At 32.9% G+C, this 9,858-nt stretch overlaps 1 protein-coding gene across 1 annotated transcript in view; it reads left to right on the top strand.

Annotated features, from left to right (window-relative positions):
* The first annotated feature begins 2,758 nt into the window (after positions 1-2,758).
* fhl3b (four and a half LIM domains 3b) overlaps positions 2,759-9,858 on the top strand; it is a 29,627-nt gene continuing 22,527 nt past the window's right edge. Inside the window, exon 1 of the mRNA XM_073821672.1 lies at positions 2,759-2,833. The gene's annotated coding sequence lies outside the window, so the exon portion shown is untranslated. The remainder of the gene's footprint in view (positions 2,834-9,858) is intronic.

Here is a 9,858-nt window from a genome sequence, read left to right as displayed (position 1 = left end):
AGTCTTGAGGTCTCATTGGTCTGTACAATTGTGGCATTGCATATGTGTGTTGCTCGTGTTTCAACTCTAGATGTCGCTGTCTGTCAGAATGAAGTTCCTGAAATTGAAGCATGCAAGCAGGAACTAAAATATTATTTTGAAGAAAAAAAACAGTATATAGATAATCTAATCAGAATTTAGAGCTATAACTACATTTGTTTAATCATATGAGGCTTTCTGCAGGTCTTAAAAATGTATTAAGTCACAGATTTAGGTCTTAAAACTTCTTAAATTAGAGCAGAAAAAATCTTTATTTCATTCCCATGGCATTTAATTTAGCATGAAAAAAAAAATCTTTCTCAGTCTTTCAGTTTTGTTTTCCAATGCAAATATCTAAACATCCTTAAATCAAGATTTACTTGACATGCAAAATAAAAATATGAAGTCTGAGCAACTGAAAAAAATGAATTAAGTTTAGGCTAAAAACAAGAACAAAGATCTGTAAATGTCAAACTTGTTTTCATTTTGAATTAAGTAGATTTTTCTGAGCCCACTGGCAGATATTTATGGAAGACAGTTTCCGCCACTGAATACAAAATTTAAAAAAAAAAAAGGTTATTGCGACCTTTTATCTCACAATTCTGACTTTTTCTCTCAGAATTGCATGATACAAACCCACAATTCTGAAATAAAGTCAGAATTGCAAGATAAAAACTCGCTACTCGAGTTTATATCTCACAATTCTGACTTTTTGCTCAGAATTGCCTGATATAAACTCACAATCGTGAGAAATAAAGTTGTAATTACATGATATAAACACATTTGTGAGTTATAGAGATATTGCAAGATATAAACTCATAATTATAAGAAAAACTCACAATTGTGAGTTATAGTCAGAAATGTGAGATATAAACTCACAATTGTAAGAAAAAATTGCAAGAAACTCGCAATTGCGAATTATAAAGTCAAAATAGCGAGATATAAACTCACAATTTTGACTTTCTCAGAATTGCATGATATAAACGCAATTGCAAGAATTAAATTCAGAATTGCAAGATAAAAACTCACTACTCACGAGTTTGTCACAATTCTTACTTTTTTCTCGCAATTCAGACTTTTTTTCTCAGAATTGGGTGATATAAACTTACAATTCTGACTTTTTCTCAGAATTGCGTGATAAACACAATTGTGAGTTATATTCAGAACTGAGATATAAACTGTAAAAAATAAAGTCAGAATTGCAAGATAAAAACTCACTACTCAAGTTTATATCTCGCAATTCTTTTTTTTCTCCGAATTGTGTGATAATTGTGTGATAAACTCAGAATTGCATGATAAACTCACAATTGTGAGTTATAAAGTCAGAATTGCCAGATATAAACTCACAATTCTAACTTTCTTCTCAAAATGTTCTCACAATTGCGAGCTATAAACTTGCAGTTGCAAGCTTTAAACGGACTACTCAAGTTTATGCAACTCTGACTTTTTTCTCAGAATTAAATATAAGATATAAACTTGCAATTGTGAGTTATAAAGTCAGAATTGTGAGGGGGGGAAAAAGAATGTTTTCAGAATTGCAAGTTTACAACACACAATTCTGACATTTCTTACTTGCAATTCTGAATTTTTTCTTAGAATCGTGAGATGTAAACTTGCAACTGTGAGTTATAAAGTCAGAATTGTGAAAGGAATGTTTCAGAATAGCAAGTTTTGATCACACAATTCAGACTTAACTTGCAGTTTTGAGTTTATATAACGCATTTCTGACATAATTTCTCAGAATTGCGAGTTTATATCTCGCAATTTTGACATTTTCTTTCTCGCTATTCTGACTTTTATCTCAGAATTGTGAGATATAAACTTGCAATTGCAAGAAATCAAGCCAGAATTGTGAGATAAAAACTCACTAATCACGAGTTTGTCTTGCAATTCTGTTTTTTTTTTTTTTTGTTTGTTTGTTTTTTAATTGTGAGATATAAACTTGCAATTGTGAGTTATAAAGTCAGAATTGTGAGGGGGAAAAAACTTTTCAGAATTGCAAGTTTTCATCGCACAATTCTGACTTAACTGACAATTGCAAGTTTATATCGAGCATTTCTGACATTTCTCAGAATTGTTATATAAACTAGCAATTCTGAGAAATTAAGTCAGAAATGTGTAATATAAACTCGCAAAAAGTAAGAATTGTGCGTTATTGTCCAATTCTGAGAAAAAGTCAGAAAAAGTCGCGATTACCTCTTTTTAAAAAATGTTATGCAGTGGCAGAAACAGACTTTCATAGATGTTTGTTTTTGTTTTAATCATAAACGTTTTGATCAATTTCTCATAAAAATTCTTCTCGTGTCATTTTGCTGCTGTAAATGTATCTTCAAGAAGTATATCACTTTTTGCAGGGTTACCCAGAAGCTTTTCCTTTTTTCTTAATGAATTGAATGGTTGCTAATAAATTTATAATTAGAGACCATATTGATGTATTGTTCCATTCAATTCAAAGATTTTCTTTACTTCGTCTTAAAGGGTTTTAAATTTACCTTCATGAAACCTGCAGAAATCCTGTCAAACATTGCCCCTAAGCAAAATGACTAAGTGTCACTTTAAGAGTGTGTGGGAGTTTTTCCATAAAGTTTCCATGTTGGACATGGGCTGAAGAATCAGCTCAAAGTCGTTGAAGGTCTGGATGTTTTGGTGTGTCAGATGGGGGCGGGCTGAAAGTGCAAATGTCTCGCCCAGTGGGAGGGTCAGCTCCATGTGATGTGTTTCATGGGAAAAACTGCAGTAACACCACTCTGTGTCTCACAGACAGACTTTACACACTGTGGACAGGGCCAGATCAGCTGGACACTTCAACACCACGGTAAGATTTCAACTAATTACTGTAAAGTAAAAAAATAATAATATAATATTCAGTTTCTTCTTATAATGTCTATAGGGCACTCTTGCTATTGTTTCCTGATATATTAGTTTCAGTGGAAACCCTGAGTTGTGTTTGGTGTATTTAATGTATTTACAGATGATCAAATGTATTTATTTATTTATTTATTTTTTACATTTAGTTACTTTTTTAATATTTTTTACTAATACACATATTCACTACAACTAATTTTTTTCACTAGTAGTTAATTCATTCAAACAGTACATATATGATGGATTATATATATTCTATGGACCTCTGGTTTGAAAAGCTTGTGTTAAAAAAGCACTGATTTCTTGCTGTTAAGTTCTGCTGCAGTACAGTAACTTTGGAATAGGCTCAAAGTAGTACAGTTTACATTTTCTATAAAACAATGACAGTTTCATTGGACTTTGTGTATGTGTGTGTATGGCACCCCAGGGGCTCGGCGACAAAGGCAGCATGAAAAGTGAGTTATTTTTGTCCAGAATACAGGCAGTTCTCACACACACACACGATATCTCTCTGTGTTTCTCACCAGTATTAAGATGGAATTTGCCCACACTTCTTTGTCCCAAGTGTCTTTTCTCCTTCCCAGATTTCCTCTCAAGTACTTACAAAAAGCAATGTGATGATTTCAATCATACCATGGTATATTTAAATACACCAAATTAATGTACCATGTACTTTGAGGTAAAACTATCCTATACCCAGGTTTGAACTGCTAAATGTGGACATTAGATATGAGTTGCTTTAAAAAAAACACAACACAAGAGTATTATGTCATAAAATTAGTACTTATTTGTAAATATAACTAGTTTTGCACCACTACTGACCTTGATATTCCCTTGAAAGTACAAAGAGTAATGTAGAAACAAGATCAGATCAGTTAATCAGCTTTAGTGGTCTTTGAGACTCAATCTGGCAAAATAGTGACTGCTCTGAAATTGTAGTCGAACTGAAGGGAATTGTGGCGCTCATTGCTGGTGCACATAAATTTGAGAGATGCAGTTTTGTGGACACTCACTCTTTCTGAGTAAGATTCATGGAGCCACGGTTTTCAAAATGATGAATAGAAGAGCACTTTCCACTACGAACAGGATTTATAGACCTTACGGTAACTTCAACCACACAATCTGCATTGATTAATGAGGTTTAAAACCTTGTGGAAATTATTTTGCTCTCCCTCTCATGAGTCAATGTCTTGCAGATGAATGCTACAAGAACTATCTAAGTACTCTAGAAGTGAAAGACATTTAGGGAGACATTACAGATCCTTATGATGTATTTTTGAAGGTTGGGATTTGCTAGGTTCAAAGCATAAATTATAACAAGCCTAATTTAACTTTGGTAATTTAAAGGTATAATCCACACAGAATGAAAATTCTGGTATCATTTACTCACCCTCATGTTATGCCAAACCTGTATACCTAATCTCTGGAAAACATAGAATGAAATATTTGGAAGAATATTGTTAACCAAACAGTTTTGGTTCCCATTGGCTTACATTGTATTTTTATCCATATAATGGAGGTCAATGGGAACCAAAACTCTTTGGTTACCATCATTCTTCAAAATATCTTCTTTCTACTGCTAAAAAGAGTTCTGGAGTAGAAAGTAAGTCTTAAAAGTAGATGTTTTGAAGAATGTTGGTAACCAAACAGTTTTGGTTCCTATTCACTTCTAATATATGGACAAAAGTAAAAGGTAAGCCAATGGGAACCAAAATTGTTTGGTTACCAACATTCTTCAAAATATCTTCTTTTAAGACTTACATTCTACTGCAGAACATTAAAGAAGATATTTTGAAGAATGTTGGTAAACCAAACAGTTTTGGTTTCCACTGGCTTGCATTGTATTTTTGTCCATATAATGGAAGTCAATGGGAACCAAAACTGTTTGGTTACCAACATTCTTTAAAATATCTTCTTTTAAGACTTACACAAAAGATGTTTTGAAGAATGTTGGTAACCAAACATTTTTGGTTCCCATTGACGTATATGAACAAAAAATACAATGGAAGTCAATGGGAACCAAAACTGTTTGGTCACCAACATTCTTCAAAATATCTTCTTTTAAGACTTGCATTCTACTGCAAAACATAAAATATTTTGAAGAAATTTAACCAAACCGATTCGGTTCCCATTGACTTCCATTATATGGACAAATACAGTGTAGGTCAATGGGAACCAAAACTGTTATAACTGTTTGGTTACCAACATTCTTCAAAATATTTTGTTTTAAGACTCGTTCTACTGTAGAACATAAAAGCAGATATTCTGAAGAAACCTGTCAATCAAACAGTTTTGGTTCCCACTGACTTTCATAATATGGACAAAAATTCAGTGTAAGCCAATGGGAACCAATATCTTCTTTTAAGACTTTCTTTTCTACTGCAGAACATAAAAGAATATGTTTTGAAGAAATTTGGTAACCAAACGTTTTTGGTTCCCAATGACTTATAAACAAAAATATAAAAAATACAATGTAAGCCAATGGGAACCAAAACTGTTTGGTTACCAACATTCTTCAAAATATCTTCTTTAAAGACTTACGTTCTACTGTAGAACATAAAAGAAGATATTCTGAAGCAAGCTGTCAATCAAAGAGTTTTGGTTCACACTGACTTCCATAATATGGACAAAAATTCATTGTAAGCCAATGGGAACCAATAAGTTTTGGTTACCAACATTCTTTAAAACATCTTCTTTTAAGACTTTCTTTTTTCTTGCAGGACATAAGAGAAGATTTTGAACAAAGTTCATCTGCACAACCAAACAGTTTCAGTTCCAATGGACTTATATGGACAAAAAAATATAATGGAAGTCAATGTGAACCAAAACTGTTTGGTTACCAAAATTGTCCAAAATATTTTCAGGTTTGGAACAACACGAGTAAACAATGAGAGTATTTTTATTTTTAGGATTACTACTATCCATTTAATGTGATACGTAATCCAACAGACTTTAAAACATATTTTAATAATTAACACTAAATACACACAATTTTTGTCATTTCTAATTGGGTAAACAATCAAATATACATAGTCTTCCAATGGAAATACTTTGGTGTCCTAGAGGAAATTATCTTTTATCTTTGGCACAGTCATTTGAAGGTTTTGGAGTCCAGAGGTACATCATAGCCACAGAAACTCAAGCAACATTTGTGTAGAATATGTATTTGACCTTATGCAACATACTGCAACACTAACTTTGACCTTAACTTTAAAGAACTGCCTCATTCAGTTTCATTGTAACAGCAGACTTGGAGGGAACATGGCATTATGGGAAGGCGCCAGTGAGGTAAACATGATGCTTGTTTATAGAGCAGGGTAAATATGGCTTGTAAAAGAGTAATTAAGACTAACATCGGCATTCGTTCTCTATCCGCAAGCCAACTGCGGTGTCCGCACTCGCACGCCTCGGTTTTTCCACCATCTGAGTATATGATGTCACCAGCGACTTCCAGGCGTAGTGAATTTGGCACCAAGTGGAATAGTTTCCACTCTTATCCAGAAAACACGTCGTTATGGGGTCTGAACGGATGGGTGTAAATTGAGGTGGGGGGCTGTGACCACATAATGTTTTTGGTTGGCCCAAAAGCTGGCATGTTGTGCACAATCTTTCTCCATGAGTAACTGGCAGAAATGTTGGTCTTCTAAGAACTCCATCTGGTTTTTCTCTGCCTGGAGAGTGGAATGTGCCATTTTTAGGCAGAAAAATGCCTTTGTTTGCCCTTTTTGAAACCATCAAATTCTTCCCGACCATGGCCCTGACCACAGTGGCATTCCCACAGGGTGGTACAGGGCAGAGAGACAATAGCTGGAGACGTGCCAGTGAAGAACACTAGGCTTGCAGACACACTGCACTGTACAAAATGAGCACTTTTGACAACTTTTAGAAAATGAAGGCAACTTGCCTACTTAAATATTTTGATTAAATGTATTCGCTTAAATCTCCTGTTTTGTTTTGATTATTCTGAGCAAAAGAGGAATTTCTTTTCCCCGAAAATGCTAGTTAATGCTATGGCTTTGGACTAAAACTGACTTGGCTCACAATTTGTATAGTTTTTTGGGATTTTTTTTTCCACCTTGTTGTGGGGTTCCCAGCCTAAAATTGCTGCTATTTGCTTATTTTCTTTCACTTAGCACAGGTTTTGCATTTGGTTTTGAAACTGATTGATCGCTCAGCCTCATTAATCTAAGCTTATGCACCAATAACTGAATCCAAGATTTGGTGATAATGTACAATAATGGGAGATTTACGATTTAAGAGCAGTTTAAGAGACTGGTTATTTTTGACTAGGAACACCAAATTAGGTAATGGATTTTCAGCACAGCACAAGGGTTACAATGTCAGCTTAATTTTACATTTTGTCATAATTCCAAAATGCAGTGTTTTTGCTACAGTAAATTAATATGGTATCTCCAAGAGTGTATTTTTTCTTTTTCTGAATATTTTTGTTACTTTGTTTCATTGGAAAATATTTTATTTTGTTTGAAAGTGTTAGAACAATGTGATGTCACCAAAACTCTTTTTCCAATTTTCCAATTTCAATGTGAGTGATAATTGCCCATGAAATATTTGTTAGTTGAAGTTTTATGTTATTTGTTAGTTGAAGTTAATGAAGTCTAATTTTAGTCTAATAGTTTTTCTAATTACTATTTAACTTTAATTTTATTTTAGTTTTAGTAATTTTAATACTTTTACATTTAGGTTTCTGTTCATTTCAGACAACATTTCTAATTTATAGTTCTTTTTTTTTTGTTTGTTTATAATTTAATATTTACTCTACCAGTCAAAAGTTTTTGAACAGTAAGATTTTAAGAAGTCTCTTCTGCTCACCAAGCCTGCATTTATTTGATCCAAAATAGCTAAATAAAAGTATTAATTTCCATTTTTATTTCCTGAAAAAACTGACTCCAAGCTTTTAAATGGTATAGTGTATAATGTTACAAAAGCTTTTTACTTCAGATAAATGCTGATCTTTGGATCTTTCTATTCATCAAAGAATCCTGAAAAAAAGTACTCAACTGTTTTAAATATTGATAATAATATTATTAATAATAATAATAATAATAATAATAATAATAAATATATCTTAAACAGCAAATCAGCATATTAGAATGATTTCTGAAGGATCATGTGACACTGAAGACTGGTGTAATAATGCTAAAAATGTAACGTTGATCTCAGGAAAAAAATAAATTTTAAATATATTCAAATAAAAAAACTGTTATTTTAAATAGTAAAAATATTTCTACATTTTACTGTTTTTGCTGTACTTTGGATCAAATTAATGCAGGCTTGGTGAGCAGAAGAGACTTAAAAATACATTAAAAATCGTACTGTTCAAAAACTTTTGACTGGTCGTGTATATTTTTCAAATTGATTATTTTTATATTATACAACGGTTTTTAATAGTTTTAGATAACAACACTGGGTTAATGTTTAAATTTAAATAGCAGACATTCACATCTATCCAAAGTAACTGAAACTGAAAAAAGCAACCTTTCAACTAAAAAAGAAAAACTTTTTGGCATTTTGGCCATTCATTTACAAGACAAAGACATTTTGGAAGGCTGAAAACATTTCAAAGTGTAAGCTTTTGAAAATGACATGAAAAACGCAAAACCTTTCAAGAATCTTTCTGTTGATATGGAAGCATTTGAAAAATATTTAGCTTGTAGTAAACACCTTTTGAATCGTCATGTAAGGATGAGAATCATAACTCCGTTATATTTAGCACCTGGTTGTGTTTCCAGTCAAACACAGTGATCCTGAAAGAGTATTAGTGTCTAAGATCAAGGGAAACCTTTCTGAGGGAAATGTTTTCAGAATACATGCCAAAAACTGGATAAGGAAAGCAACGCATTCCCTTCTCCTCACATAATTAAACCTGTCTGGTGTTTAAATAAGTTTAATAAGCATCACATGATGGCTGTGTTGTTTGCTAAACAGCAGAAGTTGGCTCTAACACGTCCCAAGACAGGAAGACACATTGTTCTTAAGAGTAAACAACCCTCCCAAGATCACAACCAAGATATTAGATTGAAAATTAAACATCTTCACGTACCCCAAATTGTTATTTATTCTCCAGACTGGAATTTGCACTTAATCTGCATAGGTTTTGCTTTAATTACAGTTTGCTTGCCTCACTTTTCACTTTATACATTCTAAGTTTTTCTCAAATTCCCAGTCTGACTCTTTTAGCTATAAAATTGCTCAGAAATATATGAACTAATACCAATACTAACTCTTTGACTGTGTTTTTTTTATTGAGAAATCTTAATTTCCTAGAATTCTACATATTGTCATTCTCACTTTTCCTGTTGTTTAATCTAATAAAATGAGTTCTTCACATTTTATTCCCAAACCTACAAACTCACAGTCTGAACATCTGTCAGAAACATGGGAAATGCTAAGTTTAACTGCAGGTTTACACGCAAGTGGACATTTTGTGGGACTCTAAATCTGGGATAAATTTAAAATCCACAAACAACATGGTTAATGTGTTGATGGATTCATTTAGAATGGCTTCAGAATGAAACAAAGGTTTAATAACACTGACATTTGGCCCGCAGGTGTTCAATAGCAATAATTTCATTGGCACATAGACCTCAGGAAACAAATAACTTCCAGAGGGCATACATACTGTACAGTTAACCAGCTGGTTAATTTTCCAGACACTAAACAATGGGGTTGGAAACTTTTGCAGCTGCTAAACAACATGTACTATGTGCTTCAATAAGTGTGAATGATTTTGTGTAAAATTAAACATTTATTACATTTTCTTCTCATAACACATGGTGCATTGAATAAGCTAGATTCCTACATTGGATACCGGTGGAAACCACATTCAAAGAAAGTTTTTGTTGTTCTAATGTTCGGTTTTACAGACCATTTAGCAGTGTTTTTTCTTTGGAGACCTGCGGCTTAGGAAATATATGAGGTGGAACCAGAACAGAGACGCCTTTCCTGGATTTGCCA

Source organism: Garra rufa, chromosome 17 (assembly GCF_049309525.1).
Source record: "Garra rufa chromosome 17, GarRuf1.0, whole genome shotgun sequence".
NCBI lineage: Eukaryota > Metazoa > Chordata > Actinopteri > Cypriniformes > Cyprinidae > Garra > Garra rufa.
Note: the sequence above shows the minus strand (reverse complement) of the source record. Positions and strands in the feature narration are given on the sequence as shown.